At 44.8% G+C, this 18,972-nt stretch overlaps 1 protein-coding gene across 1 annotated transcript in view; it reads right to left on the bottom strand.

Moving 5' to 3' along the window:
- zbtb20 (zinc finger and BTB domain containing 20) overlaps positions 1-15,584 on the bottom strand; it is a 151,601-nt gene extending 136,017 nt beyond the window's left edge. Inside the window, exon 1 of the mRNA XM_084319718.1 lies at positions 15,473-15,584. The gene's annotated coding sequence lies outside the window, so the exon portion shown is untranslated. The remainder of the gene's footprint in view (positions 1-15,472) is intronic.
- Positions 15,585-18,972: the final 3,388 nt, after the last annotated feature.

Genomic DNA, 18,972 nt, shown 5'->3' with positions numbered 1-18,972 from the left:
TACAGTACGGCTCAATACACACAATTGTTAAGCCCAGGTGAATAGGCAAATATACTTTTTTTTTGTTGATTTTGAGATTTTGTTATATTTTGCTTCCTAAACATGTCTTCTATGAAACTAGTGACAATAAAACATCAATAACACACATTTAGTTGTTTATTTTACTTCATTTTGCCTTATTGCATCCATAAATGTGCACATATTTAATGGGGAAGTGCCTCATTTGCATATATAAACATAAAATTCAGAAAACTTGCAATATATTTTTTCTTAGTTTATATGTACATAACAAACTGGGAAAGTTTCATAGTGATATCTATTCAAATATTTGTTTGCCTATTAGGGGGTACTACACTGTACTACACTGTTACTACACTGTTTGTAGCCTGTGTAGTTCTGTTCAGTTCAATAACATCATTATTATTATTATTATTATTATTATTATTATTCAGTTATCAGGCATGTGTTTAGGTTGTCAATTACTAATGGTTTGATTAGGTATTGTGTTTGTAAATAGCTGTTTAAAAAGAATTATGCCATTTTACAATACAGAACTTTGAAGGCGTTTTCCCAAAAATGAGTTCGTTTTTATGTGTTTTTCTTACACGCAAGGGTAGACATGTACCATTCCATAGCACCTACACACACCATACTTTCCACATTTCTTCCTATATATACCCTGCATCTTTTTACAGAGGGGTTTGTTGATATATCATTCATAGCCTGATTTATAGTACATTTAGACCAAAAAACATGGCGGAAATAGATTTCTTTTACGACTGTAGTCAGCATTTCCTGATTCATGGGATGATAAAAAGACATATCCACAATCCCTTCTGTAAAAAGTTCACTGTGTTATGTGTCAACATAATGAAACCATTAAAAAAAATCTTTGAACTGCTGCGGTCAGGCAAGCGATACCGGAGTCTCATGGCAAGCACAGAAAGACTCAGAATAAGCTTCTATCCCCAGGCCATCAGGTTGCTCAACGAACAATAACACTATGCAACAACCATCAAATGCACTCACAACACACACATCCACACGCACACACTCACTTTAAACAAACAACACACTGCAGCACCCACTCTCCACACTTTAGAACACCTAAACACACTTTATATTTATTGATAAAGGATTTGCACTACAACCCATACCCCAGTACACCTTACTGTAAATTGTACCTAAATTGTACCTCATCCCATTTCTGCTTTGCACTATATAGTATTGTATATTAGTATTGCATAGTATATTGTATATTGTATGGTAACTCAGTTACTTCTATTCTGCATCGAACATTGTACATATGTATATACTGAACACTGTGTCTACGTACGTGACTTCTATTTTTACTTCTATTTTTACATGCTATACTATTTTTTTTTCATACTTATCTCTTGTCTAACACAGTCTCTGGAGCGTAACAGAAAGAAGCATTTTTTATAAAAGTATTCTGTACTTCTGTATGACAACTATTAAAGAAACTTGAACTTGAAATCTCATTGGAATTACCCAATGCCTCCATCAACTCCCTGGTTATCAGTTGATATCAAGTTACTGACTGATTTTGTCCCGATTGTATATTTGTTGCTCATATGCGCACGTGTCAAATGAATAATTGACTTTATTGAATATTGTATTTTGTAAGATAGGCTGACGGGAAGAAAAAAACGGTTTCCATTGTCTCCAGTAGTGCAGGGGAGTTGTCATCGATCTGATTAGCATACGGCAGCTTTCCATTCGCATGGGAAAGTGTAAACAAGACCAACGTTAGCTTTACTCCTAAAGCCGGCAGGCAGCCAGCGACATGTTGTTTTCCCTTGTTACTGTCATCCTTTCACCTGTGCACAGAGCGCTGTGTGGAGAGAGATCTGACAAACCGCTACTGTCATCCCAGCCCTCTGGTGAGTTTAGTGAGGTCAGACAGGTGCAGAGATGGGGAATAGCTGGCGCAGACGCTTCAACATCACAGAAGCTAGCCGAGAGGAATACATACACCCGCGGATGGAATGCCATCCGATCTTCATACCAAGGATCAATGGGACAGAACCGGACTTGGTTATGAAGCTATAGCTCGCCGTCGAAGGAGAGAGGACAAGCTCAAATCAAATCAAATCAAATTAATAATTTGTAAAGCCCGACAACACACGTTAATGTCCCCATGGGCCGGACACGTCTTCTATAAACAAGTCAAGAAGAAACATCACAATAAATCAAGAACAAAACAAAACCACCATAACCGGGCGGCTAGGTGGTGTAGTGGGCAAGGCGCTCGCCATCAACGCTGGAGACGCTGGGTTCGAGTCCAGCTCTCGGCGTTGCTATCAGCTTGGCTGGTCGTTCATACTAACACAATTGGCAGTGTTAGGGGTGGGAAAGCTGATGGGTGGGTCCTGGGCGTTGTGGACAGCGACCCCTACAGTTCGGTCGGGGCGCCTGCACAGCGAGGGTAGGATCTGGAGGGAGGTAGTGTGACCTTCCACACGTTACACTCTCCCGGTGAGAATCTGCGCTGCCAGGCTGGCTGCACATGTGTCGGAGGAAAGCATGTGACAGTCTCCGGCCTCCCAGACCAACAGTAGGGGGGAGTGCGCAACAACCAGGAAGGGGGTTGGGAATTGGCATAACGACTAACAGTGGGATGGGAGAAAAATCAGAAAAAAGGAGGGGGGAAAAGATAATAAAAAAATAAATAAAAAAAAGGAGAAGAAACATCACAATAAATCAAGAACAAAACAAAAACACCTATAACCATCATATCATGACCGTTGTGTAGCCCATGCGGCGCGTGTCTCACTTCCCTCGAGTTCCAGGTAGATTGGCCACCTCCCAGTCAGCAGCCAATCAGCCAATCGGGTGACACCTCTGTGCCCCCTCGGTGTGTGTGCGTCTTCCCAAACCACCACGTTTTGTTTCAACTCGCGCTCGGGTCGTTTGTGTCCATCTGAGCGGCTTCCCTCCGAGCCGGCAGCCGGTCACCGGGCTGACAGGATAATCGACCTATCTCAAGCCCCCCCCCCCCCCCCCCCCCCCCCCCCCCCCCCTCTTCTTAACGACTGTTGTGATTGGAGGATCAAGAAAAGAGCACAGGGTTTGAGATAGGTCAATTGTGTAACTAAGTAATAAATAAATACGTACGTAACTGGAGATTGTAACAACATGGACATAACGTTCTATTTAAATGTACTATTGTAGCTATCCAAGCGGATTAAAGTGTGTGTGTGTGTGTGTGTGTGTGTGTGTGTGTGTGTGTGTGTGTGTGTGTGTGTGTGTGTGTGTGTGTGTGTGTGTGTGTGTGTGTGTGTGTGTGTGTGTCATTGTGTTTCATCAGAACCCGGGGGAGGCCACAGGCTGTGTGGAGAATGGGCTCTTGGCTGCTGTTGACAGTGTGTGTGAATGCATGCACTTGTGTAAATTACATTTAGGGCAGTGCCACGCCTCGTTCCGGGTCGATTTTCTCCACGCCCCCCGGGGGCGTAGAACTCCGGTCCCGGTGTCAAAGTGTCCGGGAGACACGGGGGGACCGCGGACCGGCTTTGCCACTCGCACGCGTCGCCGAAATATTGGAGGGAAAACGCAGAATTAGCGTGCGTTTCTTTTTCTCTTCACTCTCCAAAAACGATTAAGTATATTTCCGGGGGTACAAACAGTTTGACGGCGACACAATGGTGGTGTCTGTTTCAAAACTCAACCACAGGAAGTGCCTTCATCGTCAAAAAAAAGTCACCCGCCAAAGTGGCTAAGTGGCAGTTATGGTTACATGCCGCCTGCCGCCGGATTCTAGCTACATTTGGCGGGCGGTGGGCGTTAATGTCGCACAGTGATTATGGCATCAGGTGACTTGAAAAACATATATGACACAGTGTCTGTCTCCCTCAAACATAGCCCAGGCTGTTGTTTGTGTGTGTGTGTGTGTGTGTGTGTGTGTGTGTGTGTGTGTGTGTGTGTGTGTGTGTGTGTGTGTGTGTGTGTGTGTGTGTGTGTGTGTGTGTGTGTGCGTGTGTGCGTGCGTGCGTGTGTGTGTGTCTGGGGGGGGGGGGGGGGGTTGCAGGCTCTGCTTCATTATGAGAGCTAGCTTAGTTGGGCTAATAGCCGACAAGATTAATAATGTTAGCCGTTAACAGTAGAGGAGAGTCACCGTCACCTCCATTTTCATAGTCAGAATAACGTTTTATTGAACTTTGGCACTTGATATGTGGATAATGTGCTTATGTACATTATGTGAACATAATTATTAAACTCAGAAATAATTTGGAGGAAATCTGTTGCCGGTTTCAGGAGTTGTATGCGTGTGGGGAAAGCATTCCGTAAATCAGAGACATTTATATAAAAAAAATCTATTTCTCAAGAGAATACGCTACATTTAAAATAAATTAGATGAGCATTTGCTATCTATATAAACAACCTCCAGAGGTAAGAAGGAACATCCTCCAACAATGACGTCTGTTAGTCATAAACAGTGACTTTGTGTAATCCCATAATTCATTCTCCGCTTAGAGCGCCCTCTGCTGGTAGGATTAGAGTTGGTCCTCTTTGTTACCGACGCATCGTTGCGTTGTCCCACTTTTGCGTTACTTGAAACGGATGTGTGAGCTAAACCCGGGTGCCGTTGTTCGCTAGCTTTCTGCCGTGTTGTCACCATGTCAAATGTCAAATGTCATTATGAATTGAAAATGGGGGACCCTGATGTAAACAAGACGAAAGTCTTTCTCTGGTCTGCATCCCCTTAACAATTGTATGTATTGAGCCGTACTGTATTGTACCCATTCTACAATCTGTTAATAAAGTTTTCAATCAATCAATCAATCACCATGAAATCATTTTATCAGCTAATCAAAGTTGCGATGAAAATATATATCGAGACACAAAGTCTCGCCAAGCGCCAATCAAAGTTACACCAAGCGCCAAGAGTGTTGAGTTTTCATCACAGGGATAATAACCCTTATCTAAATTACAATTATCCTCAAGAACAAGAGCACATTTAGCCAATAACCACTCCTGACTTCCCTTGGAGATACAGCATCATTGTACACCTCCATTGCAACAATAAAGAAAACAATAGCGTGACACAAGGAAACCGTACCTTTATGTTCACCGTAGTTTCCATGGGCATGGTAAATAAACAGTAAACAAACCAAATGATTTCAAACCCCAACCCCCCCCCCCCCCCAACTCATTCACGGTTCTTATTCATAAAAGGAGACTGAGAAATATAGACGATAACAATAACATCATAATTTATTTATTTCAATATGTCAAGGGGAAATAATACGAGTATTATGTATATGTTTTCATGGTGGAACGTCGTCCAACTCTCTGAGTGTGTTCCTACTTCCTACCATAAAGATTCCTGACATGACAAGCGTGTTGACGCAGATCTTCAAGCCAACATAACCAGACGGGTCAGTGTGTTTTACTGCTAGACTAGGGGACACGTTAGAGACTAGGGGACACGTTAGAGACTAGGAGACACGTTAGAGACTAGGGGACACGTTAGAGACTAGGGGACACGTTAGAGACTAGGAGACACGTTAGAGACTAGGAGACACGTGAGAGACTAGGAGACACGTTAGAGACTAGGAGACACGTTAGAGACTAGGAGACACGTGAGAGACTAGGAGACACGTTAGAGACTAGGGGACACGGTAGAGACTAGGAGACACGTTAGAGACTAGGAGACACACGTGAGAGACTAGGGGACACGTGAGAGACTAGGAGACACGTTAGAGACTAGGAGACACGGTAGAGACTAGGAGACACGTTAGAGACTAGGAGACACGTTAGAGACTAGGAGACACGTGAGAGACTAGGAGACACGTTAGAGACTAGGAGACACGTGAGAGACTAGGGGACACGTTAGAGACTAGGGGACACGTTAGAGACTAGGAGACACGTTAGAGACTAGGAGACACGTTAGAGACTAGGGGACACGTTAGAGACTAGGAGACACATTAGAGACTAGGAGACACGTTAGAGACTAGGGGACACGTTAGAGACTAGGAGACACATTAGAGACTAGGAGACACGTTAGAGACTAGGAGACACGGTAGAGACTAGGAGACACGTTAGAGACTAGGAGACACGTTAGAGACTAGGAGACACGTTAGAGACTAGGAGACACGTTAGAGACTAGGAGACACGTTAGAGACTAGGAGACACGGTAGAGACTAGGAGACACGTTAGAGACTAGGAGACACATTAGAGACTAGGAGACACGTTAGAGACTAGGGGACACGGTAGAGACTAGGGGACACGTTAGAGACTAGGAGACACGTTAGAGACTAGGAGACATGTTAGAGACTAGGGGACACGTTAGAGACTAGGAGACATGTTAGAGACTAGGAGACACGTTAGAGACTAGGAGACACGTTAGAGACTAGGAGACATGTTAGAGACTAGGAGACACGTTAGAGACTAGGAGACACGTTAGAGACTAGGAGACACGTTAGAGACTAGGAGACACGTTAGAGACTAGGAGACACGTTAGAGACTAGGAGACACGTGAGAGACTAGGGGACACGTGAGAGACTAGGAGACACGTTAGAGACTAGGAGACACGTTAGAGACTAGGAGACACGTGAGAGACTAGGAGACACGTGAGAGACTAGGAGACACGTTAGAGACTAGGAGACACGTTAGAGACTAGGAGACACATTAGAGACTAGGAGACACGTTAGAGACTAGGAGACATGTTAGAGACTAGGAGACACGTTAGAGACTAGGAGACACATTAGAGACTAGGAGACACGTTAGAGACTAGGAGACATGTTAGAGACTAGGAGACACGTTAGAGACTAGGAGACACATTAGAGACTAGGAGACACGTTAGAGACTAGGAGACACGTGAGAGACTAGGAGACACGTGAGAGACTAGGAGACACGTTAGAGACTAGGGGACACGTTAGAGACTAGGGGACATGTTAGAGACTAGGAGACACGTTAGAGACTAGGAGACACATTAGAGACTAGGAGACACGTGAGAGACTAGGAGACACATTAGAGACTAGGAGACACGTTAGAGACTAGGAGACATGTGAGAGACTAGGAGACACATTAGAGACTAGGAGACACATTAGAGACTAGGAGACACGTTAGAGACTAGGAGACATGTTAGAGACTAGGGGACACGTTAGAGACTAGGGGACACATTAGAGACTAGGAGACATGTTAGAGACTAGGAGACACGTTAGAGACTAGGAGACACGTTAGAGACTAGGAGACACGTTAGAGACTAGGGGACACGTTAGAGACTAGGAGACACGTTAGAGACTAGGAGACACGTTAGAGACTAGGAGACACGTTAGAGACTAGGGGACACATTAGAGACTAGGAGACACGTGAGAGACTAGGGGACACGTTAGAGACTAGGAGACACGTGAGAGACTAGGAGACACGTGAGAGACTAGGAGACATGTTAGAGACTAGGAGACATGTTAGAGACTAGGAGACACGTTAGAGACTAGGGGACACGTTAGAGACTAGGAGACATGTTAGAGACTAGGAGACACGTGAGAGACTAGGGGACACGTTAGAGACTAGGAGACACGTGAGAGACTAGGAGACACGTGAGAGACTAGGAGACATGTTAGAGACTAGGGGACACGTTAGAGACTAGGGGACATGTTAGAGACTAGGAGACACGTTAGAGACTAGGAGACACGTGAGAGACTAGGGGACACGTTAGAGACTAGGAGACACGTTAGAGACTAGGGGACACGTTAGAGACTAGGAGACACGTGAGAGACTAGGGGACACGTTAGAGACTAGGAGACACGTTAGAGACTAGGGGACACGTTAGAGACTAGGAGACACGTTAGAGACTAGGAGACACGTTAGAGACTAGGAGACACGTTAGAGACTAGGAGACACGTGAGAGACTAGGAGACATGTTAGAGACTAGGAGACATGTTAGAGACTAGGAGACATGTTAGAGACTAGGAGACATGTTAGAGACTAGGAGACATGTTAGAGACTAGGAGACATGTTAGAGACTAGGAGACACGTGAGAGACTAGGAGACACGTTAGAGACTAGGAGACACGTTAGAGACTAGGAGACACATTAGAGACTAGGAGACACGTTAGAGACTAGGAGACACGTTAGAGACTAGGAGACACATTAGAGACTAGGAGACACGTTAGAGACTAGGAGACACATTAGAGACTAGGGGACACGTTAGAGACTAGGGGACACGTTAGAGACTAGGAGACACATTAGAGACTAGGAGACACGTTAGAGACTAGGAGACACGTTAGAGACTAGGAGACACGTTAGAGACTAGGGGACACGTTAGAGACTAGGGGACACGTTAGAGACTAGGAGACACATTAGAGACTAGGAGACACGTTAGAGACTAGGAGACACGTTAGAGACTAGGAGACACGTTAGAGACTAGGGGACACGTTAGAGACTAGGGGACACGTTAGAGACTAGGAGACACGTTAGAGACTAGGAGACACGTGAGAGACTAGGAGACACGTGAGAGACTAAGAGACACGTTAGAGACTAGGAGACACGTTAGAGACTAGGAGACACGTGAGAGACTAGGAGACATGTGAGAGACTAGGAGACACGTGAGAGACTAGGAGACACATTAGAGACTAGGAGACACGTTAGAGACTAGGAGACACGACTAGGAGACACGTTAGAGACTAGGGGACATGTTAGAGACTAGGAGACATGTTAGAGACTAGGAGACACGTGAGAGACTAGGGGACACGTGAGAGACTAGGAGACACGTTAGAGACTAGGAGACACGTTAGAGACTAGGGGACACGTTAGAGACTAGGAGACACGTTAGAGACCAGGGGACACGTTAGAGACTAGGGGACACGTTAGAGACTAGGGGACACGTTAGAGACTAGGGGACACGTTAGAGACTAGGGGACACGTTAGAGACTAGGGGACACGTTAGAGACTAGGGGACACGTTAGAGACTAGGGGACACGTTAGAGACCAGGGGACACGTTAGAGACTAGGAGACACGTTAGAGACTAGGAGACACGTTAGAGACTAGGAGACACATTAGAGACTAGGAGACACGTTAGAGACTAGGAGACACGGTAGAGACTAGGAGACACGTTAGAGACTAGGAGACACGTTAGAGACTAGGAGACACGTTAGAGACTAGGAGACACGTTAGAGACTAGGAGACACGTTAGACACGTTAGAGACTAGGAGACACGTTAGAGACTAGGGGACACGTTAGAGACTAGGAGACACGTTAGAGACTAGGAGACACGTGAGAGACTAGGAGACACGTTAGAGACTAGGAGACACGTTAGACACGTTAGAGACTAGGAGACACGTTAGAGACTAGGGGACACGTTAGAGACTAGGGGACACGTTAGAGACTAGGAGACACGTTAGAGACTAGGAGACTAGGAGACACGTTAGAGACTAGGAGACACGTTAGAGACTAAGACACGTTAGAGACTAGGAGACACGTTAGAGACTAAGACACGTTAGAGACTAGGAGACACGTTAGAGACTAGGAGACACGTTAGAGACTAGGAGACACGTTAGAGACTAGGAGACACGTTAGAGACTAGGGGACACGTGAGAGACTAGGAGACACGTTAGAGACTAGGAGACACGTTAGAGACTAGGAGACACGTTAGAGACTAGGAGACACGTGAGAGACTAGGAGACACGTTAGAGACTAGGAGACACGTTAGAGACTAGGAGACACGTTAGAGACTAGGAGACATGTGAGAGACTAGGAGACACGTGAGAGACTAGGGGACACGTTAGAGACTAGGAGACACGTGAGAGACTAGGAGACACGTGAGAGACTAGGAGACACGTTAGAGACTAGGAGACATGTGAGAGACTAGGAGACACGTGAGAGACTAGGGGACACGTTAGAGACTAGGAGACACGTTAGAGACTAGGAGACACGTTAGAGACTAGGAGACATGTGAGAGACTAGGAGACACGTTAGAGACTAGGAGACACGTGAGAGACTAGGAGACACGTTAGAGACTAGGAGACACGTTAGCGACTAGGAGACACGTTAGAGACTAGGGGACATGTGAGAGACTAGGAGACACGTTAGAGACTAGGAGACACGTGAGAGACTAGGAGACACGTTAGAGACTAGGAGACACGTTAGACACGTTAGAGACTAGGAGACACGTGAGAGACTAGGAGACACGTTAGAGACTAGGAGACACGTGAGAGACTAGGAGACACGTTAGAGACTAGGAGACACGTTAGAGACTAGGAGACACGTTAGAGACTAGGAGACACATTAGAGACTAGGAGACACGTTAGAGACTAGGAGACTAGGAGACACGTTAGAGACTAGGAGACACGTTAGAGACTAAGACACGTTAGAGACTAGGAGACACGTTAGAGACTAGGAGACACGTTAGAGACTAGGAGACATGTGAGAGACTAGGAGACACGTGAGAGACTAAGAGACACGTGAGAGACTAGGGGACACGTGAGAGACTAGGGGACACGTTAGAGACTAGGGGACACGTGAGAGACTAGGAGACACGTTAGCGACTAGGAGACACGTGAGAGACTAGGAGACATGTTAGAGACTAGGAGACACGTTAGAGACTAGGAGACACGTGAGAGACTAGGGGACACGTTAGAGACTAGGAGACACGTTAGAGACTAGGGGACACGTTAGAGACTAGGGGACACGTTAGAGACTAGGGGACACGTTAGAGACTAGGAGACATGTTAGAGACTAGGAGACACGTTAGAGACTAGGAGACACGTTAGAGACTAGGAGACACGTTAGAGACTAGGAGACACATTAGAGACTAGGAGACACGTTAGAGACTAGGAGACACGTTAGAGACTAGGAGACACATTAGAGACTAGGAGACACGTGAGAGACTAGGAGACACGTTAGAGACTAGGAGACACGTTAGAGACTAGGAGACACGTTAGAGACTAGGAGACACATTAGAGACTAGGAGACACGTGAGAGACTAGGAGACACGTTAGAGACTAGGAGACACGTTAGAGACTAGGAGACACGTTAGAGACTAGGAGACACATTAGAGACTAGGAGACACGTGAGAGACTAGGAGACACGTTAGAGACTAGGGGACACGTTAGAGACTAGGAGACACGTTAGAGACTAGGGGACACGTTAGAGACTAGGAGACACGTTAGAGACTAGGAGACACGTTAGAGACTAGGAGACACGTTAGAGACTAGGAGACATGTGAGAGACTAGGAGACACGTGAGAGACTAGGAGACACGTTAGAGACTAGGAGACACGTTAGAGACTAGGAGACACGTTAGAGACTAGGAGACACGTTAGAGACTAGGAGACATGTGAGAGACTAGGAGACACGTGAGAGACTAGGAGACACGTTAGAGACTAGGAGACACGTTAGAGACTAGGAGACACGTTAGAGACTAGGAGACATGTGAGAGACTAGGAGACACGTGAGAGACTAGGAGACACGTTAGAGACTAGGGGACACGTGAGAGACTAGGAGACATGTGAGAGACTAGGAGACACGTTAGAGACTAGGAGACACGTTAGAGACTAGGAGACACGTTAGAGACTAGGAGACACGTGAGAGACTAGGAGACACGTGAGAGACTAGGAGACACGTTAGAGACTAGGAGACACGTTAGAGACTAGGAGACACGTTAGAGACTAGGAGACACGTTAGAGACTAGGAGACACGTGAGAGACTAGGAGACACGTTAGAGACTAGGGGACACGTGAGAGACTAGGAGACACATTAGAGACTAGGAGACACGTTAGAGACTAGGAGACACGTTAGAGACTAGGAGACACGTTAGAGACTAGGGGACACGTGAGAGACTAGGGGACACGTTAGAGACTAGGGGACACGTTAGAGACTAGGAGACACGTTAGAGACTAGGAGACACGTGAGAGACTAGGAGACATGTGAGAGACTAGGAGACACGTGAGAGACTAGGAGACACATTAGAGACTAGGAGACACGTTAGAGACTAGGAGACACGTTAGAGACTAGGAGACACGTTAGAGACTAGGGGACACGTGAGAGACTAGGGGACACGTTAGAGACTAGGGGACACGTTAGAGACTAGGAGACACGTTAGAGACTAGGAGACACGTTAGAGACTAGGAGACACGTTAGAGACTAGGAGACACATTAGAGACTAGGAGACATGTTAGAGACTAGGAGACACGTTAGAGACTAGGAGACACATTAGAGACTAGGAGACACGTGAGAGACTAGGAGACACGTTAGAGACTAGGAGACACGTTAGAGACTAGGGGACACGTTAGAGACTAGGAGACACATTAGAGACTAGGAGACACGTGAGAGACTAGGAGACACGTTAGAGACTAGGAGACACGTTAGAGACTAGGGGACACGTTAGAGACTAGGAGACACGTTAGAGACTAGGAGACACGTGAGAGACTAGGAGACACGTGAGAGACTAGGAGACACGTTAGAGACTAGGGGACACGTGAGAGACTAGGAGACACATTAGAGACTAGGAGACACGTTAGAGACTAGGAGACACGTTAGAGACTAGGAGACACGTTAGAGACTAGGGGACACGTTAGAGACTAGGAGACACGTTAGAGACTAGGAGACACGTTAGAGACTAGGAGACACGTTAGAGACTAGGAGACACGTTAGAGACTAGGGGACACGTGAGAGACTAGGGGACACGTTAGAGACTAGGAGACACGTTAGAGACTAGGGGACACATTAGAGACTAGGAGACACGTTAGAGACTAGGAGACACGTTAGAGACTAGGAGACACGTTAGAGACTAGGAGACACGTTAGAGACTAGGAGACATGTGAGAGACTAGGAGACATGTTAGAGACTAGGAGACACGTGAGAGACTAGGAGACATGTTAGAGACTAGGAGACACGTTAGAGACTAGGAGACACGTGAGAGACTAGGAGACACGTTAGAGACTAGGAGACATGTGAGAGACTAGGAGACATGTTAGAGACTAGGAGACATGTGAGAGACTAGGGGACACGTTAGAATATACCTGCTAGACTATGGGAGGCTACCTGCTAGACTAGGGGAGGCTACCTGCTAGACTATGGGAGGCAACCTGCTAGACAAGGGGAGGCTACCTGCTAGACTAGGGGAGGCTACCTGCTAGACTATGGGAGGCTACCTGCTAGACTAGGGGAGGCTACCTGCTAGACTAGGGGAGGCTACCTGCTAACAAGGGGAGGCTACCTGCTAGACTATGGGAGGCTACCTGCTAGACTAGGGGAGGCTACCTGCTAGACTATAGGGAGGCTACCTGCTAGACTATGGGAGGCTACCTGCTAGACTAGGGGAGGCAGGCTACCTGCTAGACTAGGGGAGGCTACCTGCTAGACTAGGGGAGGCAGGCTACCTGCTAGACTAGGGGAGGCTACCTGCTAGACTAGGGGAGGCTACCTGCTAGACTAGGGGAGGCTACCTGCTAGACTAGGGAAGGCTGTATACCTGCTAGACTAGGGGAGGCTACCTGCTAGACTAGGGGAGGCTACCTGCTAGACTAGGGGAGGCTACCATAGACGAGACAGGCTACCTGCTAGACTAGGGGAGGCTACCTGCTAGGAGACACGTGAGAGGAAACCTCTATCTTATCATAATGACCATTAGAAGTGCAGTATGACTCCAGAGGGCGACGCGGCATCTATCATGCAACATCTGACATTATACCAGCCGCACGGCACGGACACACGCACATGTTAAACACGCGCTCTCTCTCTCTCTATTTCTCTCTGTCGCTCTCTCTGTCTCTCTCTCTTTCTCTTTCTCTCTCCCTCTCTCTCTCTGTCTCTCTGGGAACATGTCGACAGACTTTCACATGTTATCCTTTACCCTTTGTTTTTATACTTTTGTATAAATTGTATGTACTAAATTAAAATAAAATCATCAATCTCTCTCTTTCTCTTTCTCTCTCTTTCTCTTTCTCTCTCTCTCTCTCTCCCTCGCAAGGTATATAATATTATAGAACTCACACACACACACACACACACACACACAATGCAATAGCTATATACTCAAATACTAAACTCCCAAGAAAACACAGCATACTGTTCACATGGCGCGCAGGGCCTGCACGTGCGCCACTTTATATCCATGCTATACACTTCCAACTGTTTCCTTCCACCTTTAACGACGTGCAAACTTTCCCCGAGCGAGCGGCGAGGTGTCCGATATGTTGCGAGAGTATACAGAGCGAAAAAAATAAATAAATTTGAAAAAAACACACACACAACAAGTTCACAGGAAATATTGCAACAGAAAATGTCTCAATAAGCAGATGATCCTGGGGGGAAAGCTCGCTCGTCTCGTGCAACTTTAATTCCGCCCCGACACGGAGCCGCATATATCTAGGCCACCTTTTGTCAAACGCATGTAAAAAAAATATTTTAACAGAAAGGTCATCATCATGCACATTGCGACAGTATATAGAAGGAGGCATAACAATCCCCCCCCCCCCCCCCCCATAAACACGGCACCCAAAATTCACACCTTATATTGAGCACCGGGGCAGTTTTGATTTAACATTGAAACTAAATCTGCAGTGTCTTCTTACATAAAGGATGCTAAAATGTTGGCGGGGCCCCTTTTGTCTGCTCAGCCATAACCATAATGCAATTTAATTTTGCCAAATTTTCTAATAGCCTAATAATTGAGGCGGGGATGGGGGGTTGTGTCTAGATGTGTGTCTTGGCTAAAAAGAATCGTTGTATATGAACAGTTGGTTTGGGATATAATAATAATGCCCTATTTTAATAAGACGCTCTGAAAGTTAAATTAAATCGACTTGAGAAATAGGGGTCCTGGGCTATAATACAGTATGGCGGTGGTTAGTTGTTACACAGGCAACCTGTGTCTCCCAATTCAAATTACAATCCCTAAAAAAAAAAAACACAGTCAGTCGCGCACGGCGGCCGCCACAGATGTTGGGGGGGGGGGGGGGGGTAGTATTTTAGTATTTCTAGTCCCCCCAAAAAAATGTATAAGCTCGCAGCTTTCGGAGCATCACTGATCCCGTATAATAATAATAATGTATGGAGTTGAAGAGAAGCACGCAGCACAGACAGAGTTTCCTTATTCCTCTCAGCAGAAAGTGTCTATAAAGAAGGTGCATGTTCAGAGTAATAACAGAGTAATAACACAACCCCATATACACGCAGCAAAAAAAAACACCATTCATTTTCTATTGATAATAATAATATCCTCTCAAGATGCCCGAAAGAATAAAAGTTTTTTTTTTTTTTTTTTTCGGATTATGCTGTTTATACTATTCGGTTTGGAGATGTCAGTGTGGAACTAACATGGAAGTCGGTGGGTTTTCTGCCCTCCTGTGCGGCTCTACTCACAGGGTTTTATTAATCTGTGATATAGGGAGGAAATGCTGTCATTTGTCATCTTATTAATAGCCCTTATAGATACTACGAATGCCCCCTTTCTTGCCCCCTGGTTATTATTACAGCCCATCATACTTTATTATAATATCTCTCACCTGCGCTCCAAAGCTCGTGACGGCGACAGTCGCGCTGTGGATCCCCCGTCTCTGCGCGGCCAAAGATCCGTGTTTTTATTATTTTCCTTCAATAGTTTGTAGCGTTTCTCACTTCCATCTTCTTTCATCTCATCAATAAACACACGCTGCAGCCTACCTTCATAGAGAGAGAGAGGGAGAGAGAGAGAGAGAGAGAGAGAGAGAGAGAGAGAGAGAGAGAGAGAGAGAGAGAGAGAGAGAGAGAGAGAGAGAGAGAGAGAGAGAGAGGGAGAGAGAGAGGGGGGGGGACATCGGTTCTATGTGTGCCCTCCCATTTTTTAACTATACATCGAATAGTGTTTGGGACCAGGCACGCCTTTTCCTTTAAGCCCTGGCTGGAACACAACTGTCTTAGGTCGGATCATAAATCGGTCAACGTTATTGTGCCCCAATCGCAGAGCGCACACCCTCCCCGGCGAGGGACCCGCGTCAAGCTCGCAGCGTTAAGAGACGAGACTTCCGCCTTGGAGTTTTTTTCCCCCACAATAAAGGTAGCCTCGATTAGAATTAGAATGAATGAATGAAAACTGTATTTAACAGATTGCAGAATGGGTACAATACAGTACGGCTCAATACACACAATTGTTAAGGGGATGCAGACCAGAGAAAGACGTTTGTCTTGTTTACATCAGGGTCCCCCATTTTCATTTCATAGTGACATTTATGACATACACAACAACATACATGACATCATGACATTTATGGCATAGGGTGCATACATGACATACAGGTATATAGTACTGTTACATTTGTGACATATATGATATGCAAATATACAGTAGGCCTACTGTTACCCATAGATCCTGACAGAGTATATACATATGATGGGGAGGAGACTGACTGTACATTAGGGGGTGGGTGGGTGGGAGAGAAATATACATACGGTGGGGAGAGAATATATACATACGGTGGGGAGGAGACTGTCTATTAGGAGGGGGTGGGGGGGTTTGGACATTTACGGTGGTAAATTAGATTTAATTTATTAGATTAGAAATATGCATTTCGCTATGATGATGCCTCTAGTTCGTGGAATGAACTCCAACAGTCCTTAAAGCTTGAGGTTCTCCCCTCTGTTGCAGAGTTTAAAACCTTGATCTCCAACCTTGTTGTTGTACAATTGTTTTAATTTATTTGGTTATCTTTGCCTCTTCTTTGTTATGATTTTATATGCTGTGTGATTTTATGTTATGTTGTTGTTTCGCTTATTTCTGTATGTACAATTGAAGTGACTGTAAATGAGGGAAACCTTTCGAGTTTAAATAAAGGTTTGAAATTAAATTAGATTAGATTCAAACTGATCGTCATCATACAGCAGTAGCCGGCTACAGTACAACGAAAAGAGGTTTGTCATCCAACCAGAGTGCAAATGTAACAGTAAAGTGCAACAGCAATATACAATGTATAAGTGATAAAACTGGGTATGAAATATGTAAATTAGTACTACTGAGTACTAGTGCTAATCAGATGTATGTACAATGTTCTAGTATTAATATGTACAGTGATACAGGTATAAAGACACTATGGTAGTAAGTCATACTGGCCAGCAGCGAGAGGAGTTAAGGGATACTAACTTTACTGTCATGCACTTGTCCTAATAAACTAACCTACACTGTAGCACTCAACACTTTGATGAACATTGTTACTCAGCTGATAGAGTTGTATCCTTCCTGATGACTTGTCGTACAGAACTTGTAAGTCGCTTTGGATAAAAGCGTCAGCTAAATGACTAAATGTAAATGTAAATGTGCTATAGAATTCCTTTATTGTCATGGTGACAATGTCATACAACGACATTTAGGCACATTGCCTGAGTGGAGTTTTCAAATATACAAATACAATTATACTAACGTTACTTAGGACAGTAGCAAAATATACATCAACAATAGCAAATAGCAAAATAGCAATACAATTAAGAATATAAGGTAAAAAAGGTGTACTTGCACACATTCACATGCACACATTCCACACAGATTCCCAATTATCGATTGATACATAATGCATATTTATACTGAATAATAATACTGAGTAAGAGTTTGAGAATATATTCTTATGACAAAATGTCCAGAGTAGCCTAGTAGGGCAACAACCTGGAACAACAAAACATTTACAGAAAATGGCTATTTATGGAGAGAAAGGTGTTCAATGAAAATAATATTATATAAATATATATTTTAAAATAATATATATAAATAATAATAATAATAATAATAATAATAATAATAATAATAATAATAATAATAATAATAATAATAATAATAATAATAATAATAATAATAATAATAATAAATAATAATAATAATAATAATAATAATAATAATAATAAAATAACATATAAAATAATATAAAATATTATTTATAGTGAACTCCCCAGAAATGACACATGTTATAGCTTATATCTATGGGACGGCAAGGCTCACAACAGAAGACACAAAGCACATGGCTGTCAGCCATCTTGGATGGATGTCTTGCAGCCACGTCTGTGGTTATTACAGCCACCTACCACTACAGACTCGGTGTGGGATCAGTTCCAAAGAGAAGACTCAGAAACCTCAACACTATATAACAAGTTGCCTAGCCTAGATCAAATCCTTCACTGCGTACACCAGTGTTGGTAGTCGAGTCACAAAATCTCGAGTCCGAGTCGAGTCTCGAGTCCCCAGTGTTTGAGTCTGAGTCCAAGTCTGAGTCACCAAAGAAGAGCCTGAGTCGAGTCCCCATTACCCTAGTCAGAGTCCAAGTCATCACGGTTGGGTGGAACACATGTCTGCCCTCGCATGGAATTAAATAATGTTACAGTATTAATATAGCCATCAATATCTTATGCCAAATTATTAGGGCCTATTATTATTTAAAAAAATAACTGTATTTACCAGATTTCCAGCTAATCTCAACACTGAGCTTCAGTTTCCTGTTTGTAGGTTAAATATTTCAAGTTCGCTGTAGGCTTGCACAATACATCGCGATACCCAGCTGTTAAAAAACTGTCCAATACTTCAATTTGTTAGTATTGATACTTTGATAATAATAGCCTGATGCCGTCTAAGTTAAGTGGATGCAGGACTTTATGGATGTGTGATTATTTCTTATGAATAAATAAATAATTAATAATAATTAATAAATTGATAGAAATATTGTATAAAGAATGTTCCATGTTGGCGGCTGGGTGGTGCAGCGGTCTAAGCGCTCGTCACCAGCGTGTGAGACACCGGTATCGAATCCGGCTGTCAGCGCTGCCTCCGGCTTGGGCCGGCCGTCATACTGACTCAATTGGCAGAGTCAGCGGGAGGGGAGTCGATGGGTGGTAATCTGGTCGTTGTAAACAGCGACTCCTACAGGTCGGTCAGGGCGCCTGCACAGCAAGGACAGGAGATGTCGAGGGTAGTGTGAGCCTCCCACACGTTACACCTCGCCAATGAGAGTCCGCGCTGGCAGGTGAAAAGATGTGGCTGGCTGACTCCGCA

Source organism: Notolepis coatsorum (assembly GCF_963971535.1).
Source record: "Notolepis coatsorum genome assembly, chromosome: 8".
NCBI classification, from domain to species: domain Eukaryota; kingdom Metazoa; phylum Chordata; class Actinopteri; order Aulopiformes; family Paralepididae; genus Notolepis; species Notolepis coatsorum.
Note: the sequence above shows the minus strand (reverse complement) of the source record. Positions and strands in the feature narration are given on the sequence as shown.